This window comes from Carcharodon carcharias, chromosome 8, assembly GCF_017639515.1.
Source record: "Carcharodon carcharias isolate sCarCar2 chromosome 8, sCarCar2.pri, whole genome shotgun sequence".
NCBI classification, from domain to species: Eukaryota; Metazoa; Chordata; class Chondrichthyes; order Lamniformes; family Lamnidae; genus Carcharodon; species Carcharodon carcharias.
Genome location: NC_054474.1, coordinates 157,264,827 through 157,281,131, shown reverse-complemented (window position 1 = coordinate 157,281,131; position 16,305 = coordinate 157,264,827). Strand labels below are relative to the sequence as shown.

General features: G+C 45.0%; 1 protein-coding gene across 2 annotated transcripts in view; it reads right to left on the bottom strand.

Moving 5' to 3' along the window:
• LOC121280973 (adenylate kinase isoenzyme 1-like) overlaps nt 1-16,305 on the bottom strand; it is a 151,411-nt gene that overhangs the window by 63,463 nt on the left and 71,643 nt on the right. The gene's annotated exons all lie outside the window — the stretch shown is intronic.

Here is a 16,305-nt window from a genome sequence, read left to right as displayed (position 1 = left end):
AAGAGGGAAAAACAGCTGGTGCCCCCCAAGAGGCTGCCATACACCTGAAGTGAAGCTCTGCTTTCTACTACCCCCTGCCAACCCAGTCCCAGTGTTAAGAGTGAGGAATGGGCAAAAGTGCACAAGGCCTTGGGGCTGAGTGTTGGGACCTCAACTATCTCTAAGTTTCATGAATGATTTGGGATGCAGAAGGAGAAGATCAAAGAAGATTGGTCCACTCTGCAGAGGATAGGAGGGCCATTTGATTCTGAAGTAGCAGTTCATTGGACAAGATATTAATGTTTGTTAAATTTAATGCATCCAAATGTAAACAACCGTAACTATGGAAGAAAATTTGATGACGTAAGTAATCTGTGAATGATGTTGAATTAGTAAACACGAGTAGGAGAGTCTCACAAACCCATCTTTACATTCATTAACATTCTAGTGGCTATCCAGTCACTCCACAGTGATATGTCTCATGGTTTCAGTAGGTCTAGGTTCAGTGACCTGCAGGACACTTGCCCATCACTGCCACTCAGCAAAATCACTACCTGACCTGTCATGCAGCACAACTCCACATCTTATGGACGTTCTCACCCAGAGATGCCTTTATCAGATAACTGGCAAAAGAACCAGGTGGGAAGGTCAATTTTTTTTTTAAACACAGCAAGTTGGTGGAATTTGGAATGGGTGTTTGGAAGCAGATTAAATAGTAAATTTCAAATAAGAATTAGGTTTATGCTTGAAAAGGAAAGATATATCGGGCTGTGGGGAAAGAGTGGGGCAGTGCAACTGATTGGATAAGAAGAAAGGCTTGCGTCAATATAGCACTTTCACTACTATTGGACAACTCAAAGCACTTTGTAGCCAATAAAATACTTTTGCAGTGTAGTCATTGTTGTAATGAACTTTGAGCACAGCAAGTTCCTGGAAATAGCGATGTGTTAATAATGTGTTTTATTTTATGATGTTGATCCAGTCATGAACGGTGGTGAATAATTAAACAACTAAACTGGAGGAGCAGGCTCCAAAAATATCCCATCCTCAATGTTGGAAGAGCCCAGCATATCAGTGCAGAAGAAAAGGCTGAAGCATTTGCAACAATCTTCAGCCAGAAGGGCCGAGTGAGTGATCCAGCTCAGCCTCCTCCAGAGGTCCCCAGCATCACAGATGTCAATTTTCAGCCCACTGGATTCATTCCACGTGATATCAAGAAATGGCTGAAGGCATTGAATACTGCAAAGACTATGGACCCTGACAATATTCCGGCAATAGTACTGAAGATTTGTGCTCCAGAACTTGCTGCACCCCTAGCCAAGCTGTTCCAGTGCAACTACAACACTGGCATCTACAAGGCTATGTGGAAAATTTCCCTGTACACAAAAAGCAGGACAAATCCAACCCAGCCAATTACCGCCCCATCAGCCTACTCTCGATCATCAGCAAAGTGATGGATGGCATCATCGACAGTGCGATCAAGCTGCACTTACTGAGCAATAACCTGCTCACTGATTCAGTTTGGGTTCCACCAGGGCCACCCAGTTCCTGACCTCATTACAGCCTTGGTTCAAACATGGACAAAAAAGCTGAACTCCAGAGTTGAGGTGAGAGTGACTGCCCTTGACATCAAGGTAGCATTTGACCAAGTGTGGCCTCAAGGAGACCTAGCAAAATGGAGTCAATTGGAATCAGGAGGAAAACTCTCCGCTGGTTGGAGTCATACTTAGCACAAAGGAAGATGGTTGCAGTTGTTGGAGGTCAATCATCTCAGCTCCAGGACATCACTGCAGGAGTTCCTCAGGGTACTGTCCTAGGCCCAACCATCTTTAGCTGCTTCATCAATGACCTTCCCTCCATCATAAGGTCAGAAGTGGGGATGTGCGCTGACACAATGTTCAGCACCATTCGTGACTCCTCCAATACTGAAGCAGTCCTTGTCCAAATGCAGCAAGACCTGGACAATATCCAGGCTGGGCTGAAAAGTGGCAATTGACATTCGCACCACACAAGTGTCAGGCAATGATCATCTCCAATAAGAGAGAATCTAACCATCAATCCATGACATTTAATGGCATCACCATTGCTAAATCCCCCACTAACAACATCCTGGGGCTACCATTGACCGGGAACTTGCCTGGACTAACATATAAATACTGTGGCTACAAAAGCAGGTCAGGGGCTAGGAATCCTATGGCGAGTAACTCACCTCCTGACTCCCCAAAGCCTGTCCACTATCTACGAAGCTCAAATCAGGAGTGTGATGGAATACTTTCCACTTGCCTGGATGAATGCAGCTCAAACAACACTCAAAAGGTGTGATACCATCCAGAACAAAACAGCCTGCTTGATCAGCATCCACTAATTCAAATATTCATTCCCTCTACCACCGACACACAGAGGCAGCCGTGTGTACCATTTATAAGATGCAATGCAGCGACTCACCTTTCAAACCCACAACCTCTACCACCTAGAAGGACAAAGGCAGCAGATGTATGGGAACATCACCACCTGCAAGTTCCCCTCCAAGCCAAACACCATCCTGACTTGGAAATATATCGCCGTTCCTTCCCTGTTGTGGGATTCTCTTCCAATCAGCACTGTAGGTGCATCTGCACCATCTGGATTGTAGCAGCTCAAGAATGTGGCTCACTACCACATTCTCCAGGGAACCTACGGATGGGAAAAAGTGCTGGCCTTGACAGCAATGTTTGCATCCCATGAAAAAAAAAATATATTGACCAGGATACCAGGAATAACGCCCCTGTTCTTCTTCAAACTCGTGGCATGGGATCTTTTACCTCCACCTGGGAGGGGAGTTGGGGCCTCAGTTTTAAGGTCTCATTCAAAAGACAGCACACACCTCTGACAATGCTGCATACCCACATTGCAGCAGTTGATTTTTCTGCTCGAATCCTGGAGTGGGACTTGAACCCAGAATCTTATGCCTCAGAGGCCAGAGGTGCTACTAACTGAGCCACAGCTGATAGACAGGAATACCCCAATGGCCTCCTTCTGTATGATTCTCTCATGCATCAGAGGTTAGGTGCTGTTGGAAATGGAAAAATGTTAAACTGCTATGGTGGGGATCAGCTCCTGAGACTGGGGTTGAGGCACATTGCTTGGTAGGACAAAGTGGAGAAAGCTTTAGCCTGCACCTAGCTTTGTATCATGCCTGGCTTAGGAATGCTTGGAGGGATACAATGGCCAGGGAGGGAGAGGCTCGTTCATTGAGAAACCTGTGCTGTGCTCAATCTGAGTGTGTTGGAGAAGAGATGTCTCCATGCAATCGTGCTGTGGAGCCCAGGGAGTGCTGAGACCAGGGCCCCGATTTCAACTGGGGGTGTAAGTGTGGTGTGTAGGGACCAGAGAGGGTAGGGAAGGTAGGTGAGGGAGCTGGCATGAGGCCTTGGTCATTCTAACATCTGGGCCTCGATGCCATGTCAGAGAACCATCCTCATTACCTTCCCAAAAGACCAGCCTCATTACTGCCCCTAGGCAGGAATCATTACCTGACCAGGGAGTGGGAGCAGGAACTTGCACTTCAGAATTCTATCAGTTGGGTCCTAGGGAAAAGGTCCCCAGCACCAAGGTAAGATCCAGGAGTTGGGGGTAGGGGTAGGACCATCCAGAAAGGATTGCAGTCAGGAGGTGAGGTGCAAAGTTCAGGGAAGGCCATGGTTTCCATGTGGGACCAGGAGAATTCCTACAGTTCTTTAGCTTTGTGTTGCAGGATGGGCAGTGAGAGAGGCAAGGGAAATAACGAAAAATTAAGGAAAGAGAAAAAGAGGACAATGAAGTAGGGAATACGAGCAGCTAGGGGCTAAATTAAAAAGCAGAACCAAAAAGGTAATAATCTCCGGATTACTACCTGAGCCACGAGCTAATTGACACAGGGTCAATAAGATTAAAGAGGTAAATGCATGGCTCAAAGATTGGTGTGGGAGAATTGGGTTCAAATTCATGGGACATTGGAACCAGTACTGGGGAAAGAGGGAGCTATTCCGTTCAGACAGGCTCCACGTGAATCATGCTGGGACCAGTGTCCTGGTGAATCGCATAACTAGGGTCGTAGATAGGGCTTTAAACTAAATAGTGGGGGGGAGGGTTCTGTTGTATGGAAATATAAAAAATCAAAGTTTAAGGAGAGGATAAGAGTGCAGGTTAGTGAAGGGGCTGATTGTTACCAAAAAGTGAAAGGAAGGAACAGAGTGTGTGAATGCCGTATTGTATCAAAGAATCAAATAAGAGTAGGGAAAACTGACAATAGGACAAACTTAAAGGCTTTGTGTCTGAATGCGCATAGCATTCGGAATAAAACTAATGAGTTAACAGTGCGAATAGAGATAAATAAGTATGATTTGGTGGCGATTACTGAGACATGGTTACAGGGAGAACAGGTATGGGAGGTAAATATCCAAGGGTACTCAGTATTTTGGAAGAATAGGTAGGAAGGAAAAGGAGATGGGGTCGCTTTGTTAGTAAAGGAAGAGATCAGTGCTATAGTGAGGAATGATATAGGCACTGGAGAGCAAGACATGGAGTCAGTCTGGGTAGAAATAAGAAATAGCAAGAGAAAGAAGTCCCTGGTAGGAGTAATCTATAGGTCCCCAAACAGTAGTTCAGCAGTAGGGCACAGTATAAACCAGGAAATGCTGGGAGCATGTAAGAAAGGCATGGCAATAATAATGGGTGATTTTAATATGCATATAGACTGGACTAATCGAATTGGCAAAGGTAGCCTTGAGGGAAAGTTCATAGAGTATATTAGAGATTATTTCTTGGAACAATACGTTGTGGAACCAACCAGAGAGCAGGCTATTCTGGATTTGGTTTTGTGTAATGAGGTGGGATTAATTAATGATCTCAGAGTAAAGGATCCTCTAGGGAAGAGTGATCATAGCATGCTAGAATTTCAAGTTCAGTTTGAGAGGGGGAAACTTGAGTCTCACACCAGTGTTCTGGAGTTATACAAAGGTAACTACATAGGCATGAGGACAGATTTGGCCCTAGTGGACTGGGCAGGAAGACTACAAGGTAGGACAGTTGATGAACAGTAGCAGATATTTAAGGAGATATTCAATTCCTCCCAAGTAGAATATATTCCAAAGAGGAAGAAAGATAGTAAGAGGGGGAAAAAGCATCCATGGCTAAGCAAGGAAGTTAAAGATAACATAAAGGCAAAAACTAAGGCATACCAAATTGCAAAGGTCAGTGGCAGACTGGAAGATTGGGGAACTTTTAAAGATCAACAAAGGGTTACTAAAAAAATAATAAAAAGAGTAAAGGTAAATTATTAAAGAAAACTAGCACAAAGTGTAAAAACCGATAGCAAAAGCTTCTACAAGTATATAAAAGGAAAGAAAGTAGCTAAAGTGAATGTTGGTCCCTTGGAGGATGAGACTGGGGAGTTAATAGTGGGGAACGCAGAAATGGCAGAGACACTTAATCAATATTTTGACTCAGTTTTCACGGTGGAGGATACTAGTACCACCCCAATAGTAACAGGTAGTGCAGAGGGTATAGAGAAGGAGGAACTTAGAACAATCACCATCACTAGAGAAAAAGTACTGAGCAAACTATTGGGATTAAAGGGTGACAAGTCCCCAGAGCCTGATGGCCCACATCCCAGGGTCTTAATGGAAGTGGCAGTGGAGATAGTGGATGCATTGGTAATAATATTCCAAAATTCCCTGGATTCTGGAAAGGTTCCAGTGGATTAGAAAAATGCTAATATAGTGCCCTTATTCAAAAAGGGGAAGAGGCAGAAAGTAGGAAACTATAGACCAGATAGTTTAACGTCTGTCATTGGGAAATTGTTGGAATTCATTATTAAGGGAGTAGTAATGGGGCATTTGGAAAGTCAAAATGCAATCCATCAGAGTCAGCATGGTTTTATGAAGAGTAAATCGTGTTTGACTAATTTGCTCGAGTTTTTTGAAGATGTGACAAGCAAAGTGGGTAATGGGGATCCTGTAGATGTAATACATCTGAACTTCCAAAAGGCCTTTGATAAGGTGCCGCACAAAAGATTAATCCACAAGATAAGATCACACAGAGTTAGGGGTAATATATTAGCTTGGATAGAGGATTGGCTAACTAACAGAAAGCAGAGAGTCGGGATAAATGGGTCTTTCTCTGGATGGCAAGCTGTAACTAGTGGGGTGCCACAGGGTTCGATCCTTGGACCCCAACTATTTACAATCAATGTTAATGACTTGGATTCAGGGATAGAAGATACCATAGCTAAATTTGCAGATGACACCAAAATAGGTGGGAAAGTAAGTTGTAATGAAGAAATAAGAAATTTACAAATGGATATGGGCAGGTTAGGTGAATGGGCCAAAATTTAGCAGACGGAGTTTAACATGGATAAATGGTTATCCATTTTGGTCGGAAAAATAAAAAGGTGACTTTTTGTTTAAATGGAGAGAAACTTCAGAATGCTTCAGTGCAGAGGGATCTGGGTGTCCTTGTGCATGAATCGCTGAAAGCTAGTACGCAGCTACAGCAGGTAATAAGGAAGGCAAATGGCATTTATGACTAAAGGAATAGAGGATAAAAATAGGGAAGTGTTGTTGCAACTGTACAAGGCATTGGTGAGACTGCACCCAGAGTACTGAGCACAGTTTTGGTCCGCTTACTTGAGGAAGGATGTAGTTGCATTGGAGGCGGTTCAGAGGAGGTTCACTTGATTGATTCCAGAGATGCAGGGCTTGTCTTATGAAGAGAGATTGAGCAGTTTAGGCCTATACTCGCTACAGTTTAGAAGGATGAGAGGAGATCTAATTGAGGTATATAAGATGCTAAAGGGGATAGACAAAGTAGACATGGAGTGGATGTTTCCCCTGTGGGGCATTCTAGAACGAGAGGTCATAGTTTTAGGCTAAGGGGTGGTAGATTTAAATCAGAGATGAGGAGGAATTACTTTTCTCAAAGGGTCGTGAATCTGTGGAATTCACTACCTCAGAGTGCAATGGATGCTGGGATGCTGAATAAATTTAAGGAGGAGATAGACAGATTTTTAATTAGTAATGGGTTGAAAGGTTATGGGGAGAGGGCGGGAAATTGGAGTTGAGGCCGAAATGAGATCAGCCATGATTGTATTGAATGGCGGGGCAGGCTCGAGGGGCTGAATTGCCTACGCCTGCCCCTAGTTCTTATGTAGAAGAATGCAGTCATTCCATTTGACCATCCATGATGGATATAACCTGTTAGTCTCAATCTCCTTGTGGTCTGGTGTAAAGTGATATCTAATGTATTCCACAAATGAAGAAGTTACACTTCAGGCTGCTCGGTGCTGCCACCACTGGATTCAGTCCATTGCAGGGAGTGGAGGTCACTGACAAACAGTCGCTGGAGTGGCATTGAAACCACAATCGAGGTTGTTGCTCAACTACTTGGGCACACAATCTGGGCTGACACTTCAATGCAGCCTTGAGGGACTGTAGCACAATCTGAGGGACTGTAGCACCATCTGAGGGGCTATCTTTTGGATGAGATGTAAAACGGAGGTCCTGCCTGCATTCTCAGGTGGGCATAAAAGACCCCGCCATTTCAAAGAAGAGCAAGAGAGTTCTCTCTAATACTTATCCCTGAAATAACACCATGAAAACAAACTATCTGGTCACTATCACATTGCTGCTTGTGAGAGCTTGCTGTGCACAAATTTTCTGCCCCATTTCCTACAGTACGATGACAACACTTCATTGGCTGTAAAGCACTTTTGGGGAGGGAGTGGTCCTGAGGCACTACAGAAATATATGTGCTTCTTTTAAATCTTCATAATGGATAGGCAACAGTACAAAGATTCATTTAATAATATATCCTTTCTCTGAAGCACTTCATCTAATATATTTGAGCACATTTGAACATGTGTAATTATGGATGAAGATGAAGCTATTTTGGGGTAGCTTTTTTTTGTCAGTTATTTATGTACTCTCAGTTCACTGCACTCCCCCCGCCCCGCTCATTTCCATCGACGAGAACAGAGACTGGAGTCCAATGGGCCTCAGATGTGTGAGATCGCCCTCTGGTGACAACACTGTTTCTGTTTTCCTCTCCCTGTTGTTAAATGAAATGGGTAAGTCCCATCCCATTCCATCACCACACAGTAATAGTGCCTGACATACTGCAACATCAAATGATTTTATTTGTTCTCTCATGGGATGTGGGCATCACTGGCAAGGCCAGCATTTGTTGCCCATCCCTAATTGCCCTTGAACTGAGTAGCTTGCTAGGCCATTTCAAAGGGCAGTTAAGAGTCAACCACTTTGCTGTGGATCTGAAGTCACATGTAGGCCAGACCAGGCAAGGACGGCAGATTTCCTTCCCTAAAGGACTTTAGTGAACCAGATGGGTTTTTACGACAATGAATGATAGTTTCATGGCTACCATAACTGAAGCTAGCTTTCTATTCCAGATTAATTAATTAACTGACTTTAAATTCCACTAGCTGCCATGTTGGGTTTTGAACCCATGTCTCAAGAGGATTAGTCTGGGCCTCTGGATTACTAGTCCAGTGACACTACTACTACGCCACCATTGCAAGAGGCTTTATTGCTTGGGGAGTGGAATACCTTACAACTCAGGTGCCCAGTGCCAGCACCAAGGACTGCCTGGTCAGGAAGAGCATTGCTAGATGCAGAGTAAAGTTTCCTGCAGTTGGCCCCAACACTGTGCCTCAGCACCAACTTTTGAAGGGCACTCCCTACTAAGCCAGCACAGCACAGCACAGCCTCATCCTGTGGCTTCTTCGATTCAGTGCCAATTTAGGGACATCATTCTTTCCTCACCCATTGCCCCCAAAAGACTGATTGTCTGGCAATGCCTACCAGGAACCTGATTGAAAATGTCCGAATTCATTTGCTGTCGGCCCTTGTAACCAGCAGACTGATGATATCTCCGTCCCAGCAGCCTGGGTTGGATTTCAGCCCAGGTGCCAAGATGAGGACCTGTGCCCAGTGAAGTCAAAATACAACACAACATGCTATGCCACAGCATGGTGACAGCCACAAGTACTTCCTTCAGTGCAGCACTGAGAGAGTGCTACACCGTCAGCAATGCCATCTTTCAAATGAGATATTAAGCTATGGCCGCATCAGTCCTCTCAGGTGGATGCAACATCTCTAAAAACAGTGCACGGGATCTTGCTGTGCACACTGTTTTTTAAATTACAAAAGAGCTTCAAAAGTATTTCATTGGCGATAAAGCACTTTGGGATGTCCTGAGGTTGTGAAAGGTGCTGTAGAACTGCAAGTTTCTCTTCCATTTTCTATAACAAATGAAACCTCACTGATTGCAAACCATTTTCAACTGGAATGTGTTGCAGCTTTGGGTTGTGTACCTGTTTTCATTTGACTGGATTTTCCAAACAGCAAAAACTCTAATCCCCACCCCTACACAAATAGATTCCGAATGAGAGACACAAGCACTCATGGCTCCTTTAAGACGCTCCTTAAAACCTACCTCATTGACCAGGCTTTTGGTTATCTGATCTCATATCTCCTTATGCAGCTCACTTGGTCTTACTTGGTTTTATCATGCTCCTGTGAAGCGCCTTGGGACATTTCATTACATTAAAGGCACCGTATAAATATAAGTTGTTTTTGTTGTTGGATGCTTTGATGTATGAGGTCAATGTCAATGTTACTTCCATCACAGGGAGAACAATTGGTGATTGCAGAACTGGACTGGAATTTAGCATCTCTTACGAACATACGAATTAGAAGCAGGAGTAGGCCACTCGGCCCCTTAAGCCTGCTCCGCCATTCAGTAAGATCATGGCTTATCTGACTGTAACCTCCACTCCACATTCCTGCCTACCCCCGATAACCTTTCACCCCCTTGTTTATCAAGAATCTATCTAGCTCTGCCTTAAAAATATTCAAATACTCCGCTTCTGCCGCCTTTTGAGGAAGAGAGTTCCAAAGACTCACGACCCTTTGAGAAAAAAATTCTTATCTCTGTCTTAAATGAGCGACCCCTTATTTTTAAACAGTGACCCCTGGTTCTAGATTCTCCCACAAGTGGAAGCAGCCTCTCCACATCCACCCTGTCAAGGCCCCTCAGGATCTTAAAGGTTTCAATCAAGTCATCTTTTACTCTTCTAAACTCCAGTGGATACAAACCTAGCCTGGCCAATCTTTCCTCATAAGACAACCCACCCATTCCTGGTATTAGTCCAATAAACCTTCTCTGAACTGCTTCTCATGCATTTACATCTTTCCTTAAATAAGGAGACCAATATTGTACACAATACTCCAGATGTGGTCTCACCAGTGCCCTACATAACTGAAGCATAACCTCCCTACTTTTGTATTCAATTCCCCTCACAATAAATGATAACTTTCTATTAGCTTTCCTAATTACCTGCTGTATCTGCATACTAACCTTTTGTGATTCATGCACTAGGACACACAGATCCCTATGAATCTCAGAGCTCTGCAATCTCTCACCATTTAGATGATAAGCTTCTATTTTATTCTTCCTGCCAAGATGTATAATTTCACACTTGCCCACATTATACTCCATTTTCCAGATCTTTGCCGACTTATTTAATATATCCATGGCCCTTTGTAGCCTCCTTATATCCTCCGCACAACTTACTTTCCTGCCTATCTTTGTGTCATCAGTGCTCTCAGAAACAACATGGCAAAAGTGGCAGCACAATTCACCTGGGATGGGACCACCCACCAGAGGCCACCACCCCATGTCCTCATTTTGTTGAAGACGCTTGAGATCAATTGTTGAATATCTAAATTTGAGACCCAGTTTGGCTACTTCAGGATCAGTGAGTTCAACTGAAAATCAGCAATGCCACCTTTCTGTGCCAGTCAGTGTGCTTGACCCGCAACCTTAAGCCTTAGGTGGGGGTCTCTGTGGGGTTTAGTAAAAGGTAGAGCCTCCATCCACTGCTTTTAAACAATCAGAAAGAGGCTTGCAAAGAGACAGGCGACTACGCCGGAGTGAGACGGAGACTGAGTGAGTAGCGAATTAGGTTCACGTGGGAATATGGTGCACGAAGGGAAGAGTTGTGGTATACATAGGAATTATTCTAAGTTAATGAAGTGAGTAATTAAATTACGTTAATTAAATAACATAATTAACAACGGAAGGACAGGTGTTACGTTGCAGCTGTGGAACGTGGGAGCTTTTGGACGCCAAGGTGATCCATGACAAACACGTCTGTAGAAAGCATAAGCAGCTAGGGGAATTCTGGATCAGGATTATTGATCTGGAAGCCGAACTACTGACACCGTGCAACATAAGGGAGGGGGAGATATACCTGGTCACTTTGTTCCAAAGGACGTTCACGTCTCTTAGGATAGGGTCATCTGTTTTGATCAGCAGTGATGGACAGGAGGATGTGGTTGCAAGTGAGGCAAGTAATGGAACCAAGCAGACAGTAGCGGAGGAGCCTCAGGCTTTGCAATTGTCAAACAGGTTTGAGGTGCTCACAACAAGTGCAAACGAAAATGAGGTCTGCAAGGTGGATGAGCAGGCTGGCCATGGCATCATGACACAGGAAGCCATTCAAGCAGGGGGAGCAAACAGAAATGTAGTGGTAGTAGGGGATATAGTGAGGGGGATTGACACTGTTCTCTGCAGCAAAGAGCGAGAGTCCAGACGGCTGTTGACTGCCCAGTGCCAGGGTTCGGGGCTCAGGGCTGGAGAGGAATTGCAGTGGGAGGGGGAGGATCCAGTCATCGTGGTACATGTAGGTACCAATGACACAGGCAGGGCAAGGACAGAGGTTCTGCAAAGTCAGTATGAGAAGCTAGGTACCAAATCAAGAAGCAGAACCCCAAAGGTAATAATCTCTGAATTATTACCTGAACCACATGCAAATTGGCACAGGGCAAATAAGATTAGAGAGATGAATGTGTAGCTCAAAGGCTGGTGTGGAAGTGGGTTCCGGTTCATGGGGCATTGGCACCAGTACTGGGGAAAGTGGGTGTTGTACTGTTGGGACGGTCTACATCCAAACCGTGCTGGGATGTTTGTTCTTGCGAATCGCATGACTAGGGAAGTAGGAACGATTTTAAGCTAAACTAGTGGGGTGAGGGATCAAGCTTGGGTAGGTGTGGAAAATCATGAGGTAGATTCAAGGCAGAAGACCATGATAGTAATATGGGAGGTGAGGATTGTGGAGTAGCAGGAAGGGACAGGGAGATAAAACCTAAGAATATACCAGCACTCAAGACTAGATGTTACAAAGATAACAAAAAGACAAAACTAAAGGCCCTGTCTTTGAATGCACGTAGCATTCCTAACAAAGTAAATGAATTGTTAGCACATATTGAAGTAAATAAAGGAACGAAGGAATGAAACCGGATGGACCACCCAGCATCAACCTAGGCACCAGAAACAACAATGGCAATCTCAGCCCTGTTGACCCTGCAAAGTCCTCCTTACTAACATCTGGGGGCTGGTGCCCAAATTGGGAGAGCTGTCTCACAGACTAATCAAGCAACAGCCTGACATAGTCATCCTCATGGAATCATACCTTACAGATAATATGTCCCAGACACCAGCATCACCATTCCTTGGAATATCCTGTCCCACCAGCAGGACAGGCCCAGCAGAGGTGGCGGTACAGTGGTATACAGTCGGGAGGGAGTTGCCCTGGGAGTCCTCAACATTGACTCTGGACCCCATGAAGTCTCATGGAATCAGGTCAAACATGGCAAGGAAACCTCCTGATTAACATGTACCACCCTCCCTCAGCTGATGAATCAGTGCTCTTCCATGTTGAACATCACTTGGAGGAAGCACTGAGGGTGGCAAGGGCACAGAATGTATTCTGGGTAAGGGACATCAATGTCCATCACCAAGAGTGGCTCAGTAGCACCACTACTGACCGAGCTGGCTGAGTTCTAAATGACATAGTTGCTAGACTGGGTCTGCGGCAGGTGGTGAAGGAACCAACAAGAGGGAAAAACATATTTGACCTCATCCTCACCGATCTGCCTGCCGCAGATGCATCTGTCCCTGACAGTATTGGTAGGAGTGACCACCGCACAGTTGTTGTGGAGACGAGGTCCCGCCTTCACATTGAGGATACCCTCCATCGTGTTGTGTGGCATTACCACCGTGCTAAATGGGATAGATTTTGAACAGATCTAGCTACTCAAGACTGGGTATCCATGAGGCGCTGTGGGCCATCAGCAGCAGCAGAATTGCACTCGAACACAATCTGTAACCTCATGGCCCGCTATATCCCCCACTCCACCATTACCATCAAGCCAGGGATCAACCCTGGTTCAACGAAGAGTGCAGGAGGGCATGCCAGGAGCAGAACCAGGCATACCTAAAAATGAGTGAAGCTATCACACAGGACTACTTGAGTGCCAAACAGCACAAGCAGCAAATGATAGACAGAGCTAAGCAATCCCACAGGCAATGTAACAGATCTAAGCTCTGCAGTCCTGCCACATCCAGTCGTGAATGGTGGTGGAGGAAGCTCCCCAAATATCCCCATCCCCAATGATAGGGGAGCCCAGCACATCAGCGCAAAAGATAAGGCTGAAGCATTTGCAACAATCTTCAGCCAGAGGTGCCCATTGGATGATCCATCTTGACCTCCTCCAGCATCACTGATGCCAGTCTTCAGCCAATTTAATTCACTCCACGTGATATCAAGAAACGGGTGAAGGCACTGGATACTGCAAAGGCCCCGACAATATTCCGACAATAATAATGAAGACTTGTGCTCCAGAACTTGCTGCACCCCTATCCAAACTGTTCCAGTGCAACTACAATACTGGCATCTACCTGGCTATGTGGAATATTGCCCAGGTATGTCCTGTACACAAAAAGCAGGACAAATTCAACCCAGCCAATTTCCGCCCCATCAGTCTCCTCTCCATCATCAGTAAAGTAATGGAAGAGGTCATCAACAGTGCTATCAAGCGGCACTTGCTTAGCAATAACCTGCTGATGCTCAGTTTGGGTTCCACCAGGGCCACCCAACTCCTGATCTCATTACAGCCTTGATTCAAACATGGATAAAACAGTTGAACTCTAGAGAGTGAGGGTGACTGCTCTTGACATCAAGGCCTCCTTTGACAGAGCGTGGCATCAAGCAGCCCTAGTAAAACTGGAGTCAATGGGAATCGGGGGGGTGGGAAAATTCTCCGCTGGTTGGAGCCATACCTAGTACAAAGGAAGGTGGTTGTGGTTGTTGAAGGCCTGTCATCTCAGGTCCAAGATATCAAAGCAGGAATTCCTCAGGGTAGTGTCCTAGGCCCAAGTATCTTCAGCTGCTTCATCAATGACCTTCCTTCCATCATAAGGTCAGGTCAGAAGTGGGGATGTTCACTGATGATTGCACAATGTTCAGCACCATTCATGGCTCCTCAGATACTGAAGCAGTCCTTGTCCAAATGCAGCAAGACCTGGACAATATCCAGGCTTGGGCTGACAAGTAGCAAGAAACATTCACACTACACAAGTGTCAGGCAATGACCATCTCCAACAAGAGAGAATCCAACCATTGCCCCTTGATGTTCAATGGCATTACCATCACTGAGTCCCCCTACTATCAACATCCTGGGGGTTACCATTGACCAGAAACTGAACTTGACTAGCCTTATAAATACTGTGGCTACAACAGCAGGTCAGAGGCTAGGAATCCTGCAACAATTAACCCATCTCCTGACTCCCCAAAGCCTGTCCACCATCTACATGGCACAAGTCAGGAGCGTGATGGAATACCCTCCATTTGCCTGATGAGTGCAACTTCCACGACACTTAAGAAGCTTGACACCATCCAGGACAAAGCAGCCCACTTGATTGGCACCACATCCACAAACATTCACTCCCTCCACTACCGACACACAGTAGCAGCAGTGTGTACCATCTACAAGATGCACTGCAGCAACTCATCAAGGCTCCTTCAACAGCACCTTCCAAACCCACGGCCAATATCATCTAGAAGGACAAGGGCAGCAGATAGATGGGAACACCACTACCTGGAAGTTCCTCTCCAAGTCACTCACCATCCTGACTTGGAAATATATCGCCGTTCCTTCACTGTGACTGGGTCAAAATCCTAAAACTCCCTTCCTAACCGCACTGTGGATGTACCTACACCACATGGACTGCAGCGGTTCAAGAAGGCAGCCCACCACCACCTTCTCAAGGGTAAGTAGGGATGGGCAATAAATGCTGGCCCAGCCAGCGAAGCCCACATCCCGTGAATGAATAAAAAAGATAAATAAATATAATCTGATAGCCATTGTGGAGATGTTGCTGCAGGATGACAAGGATCGGGGTCTTGAATATTGAGGGGAACGTGATATTCAAGAAGAATAGAAAGTTAGGTAAAGGTGGAGGGGTTGATCAAGGATGGCACTGGTGTAGTACTTAGAGGTGACCTTGGTTCAGCAGATCAGGATGTAGAATCAGTTTGGGTGGAGATGAGGAATAGAACAGAAAGAAGTCACTAGTGGGAGTAGTCTACAGGCCCCCTAACAGTGCCCACAATATAGGACAAAGTATACCAGAGGAAATATTGGGTGCTTGTGATAAAAGGACAGCAATAATCATGGATGGTTTTAATCTACATATAAACCAAAAATCAGATTGGCAGTAGTAGCCTTGATGAGGAGTTCATAGAATGCTTTCAATATAGTTTCTTAGAGCAGCACGTTCTAAAAGCGGGTTATATTAGACCTAATATTGTGTAATATGACAGGATTAGTTAGTGACCTGAGCGAAGACCCTCCTAGATATCCTGCAGATGTGTCGATCCATTTAAATCTCCATTCAGTTCCGCGAGACTGCAGTATCCCGCTGGGTGGGAGAGGCTGTAAAATCCTGGCCAATGTATTTTTTTTTATTATTCATTTTTGGGATGTGGGTGTGACTGGCTAGCGCAGTATTTATTGCCCAGCCCTAATTGTCCTCGAGAAGGCGATGGTGAACCAACTTCTTCATTACAACTGAGTAGCTTGTTGAAAGAGGGCAGCTATGAGTAGCGATGAGAAAGATCAAGGATCCTTAATTCATTGAGGCTCACGTTAATTATTAATGATAAAGGCTATTAATGATTAAAAAAAAAATCCTACTCAATCAGACGAAGTACGATCCCCAATATCTCATTCTTCTACACACAAATGCTCATGACTCCCCACGTCTATAATCCCTCCCCTAAGCCATTGGTTATGTAGAGATATTGTGCCTGGCTGTGTGTGGAAACTGATTAATCTTCATAGCTTCCAAAGAAGAGTCATATTGACCTTGAAACGCCAACTCTGTTTTTTTCTCCACAGATGCTGACAGGCCTGCTGAGATTTTACAGCATTTTCAGTTTTAATTTCA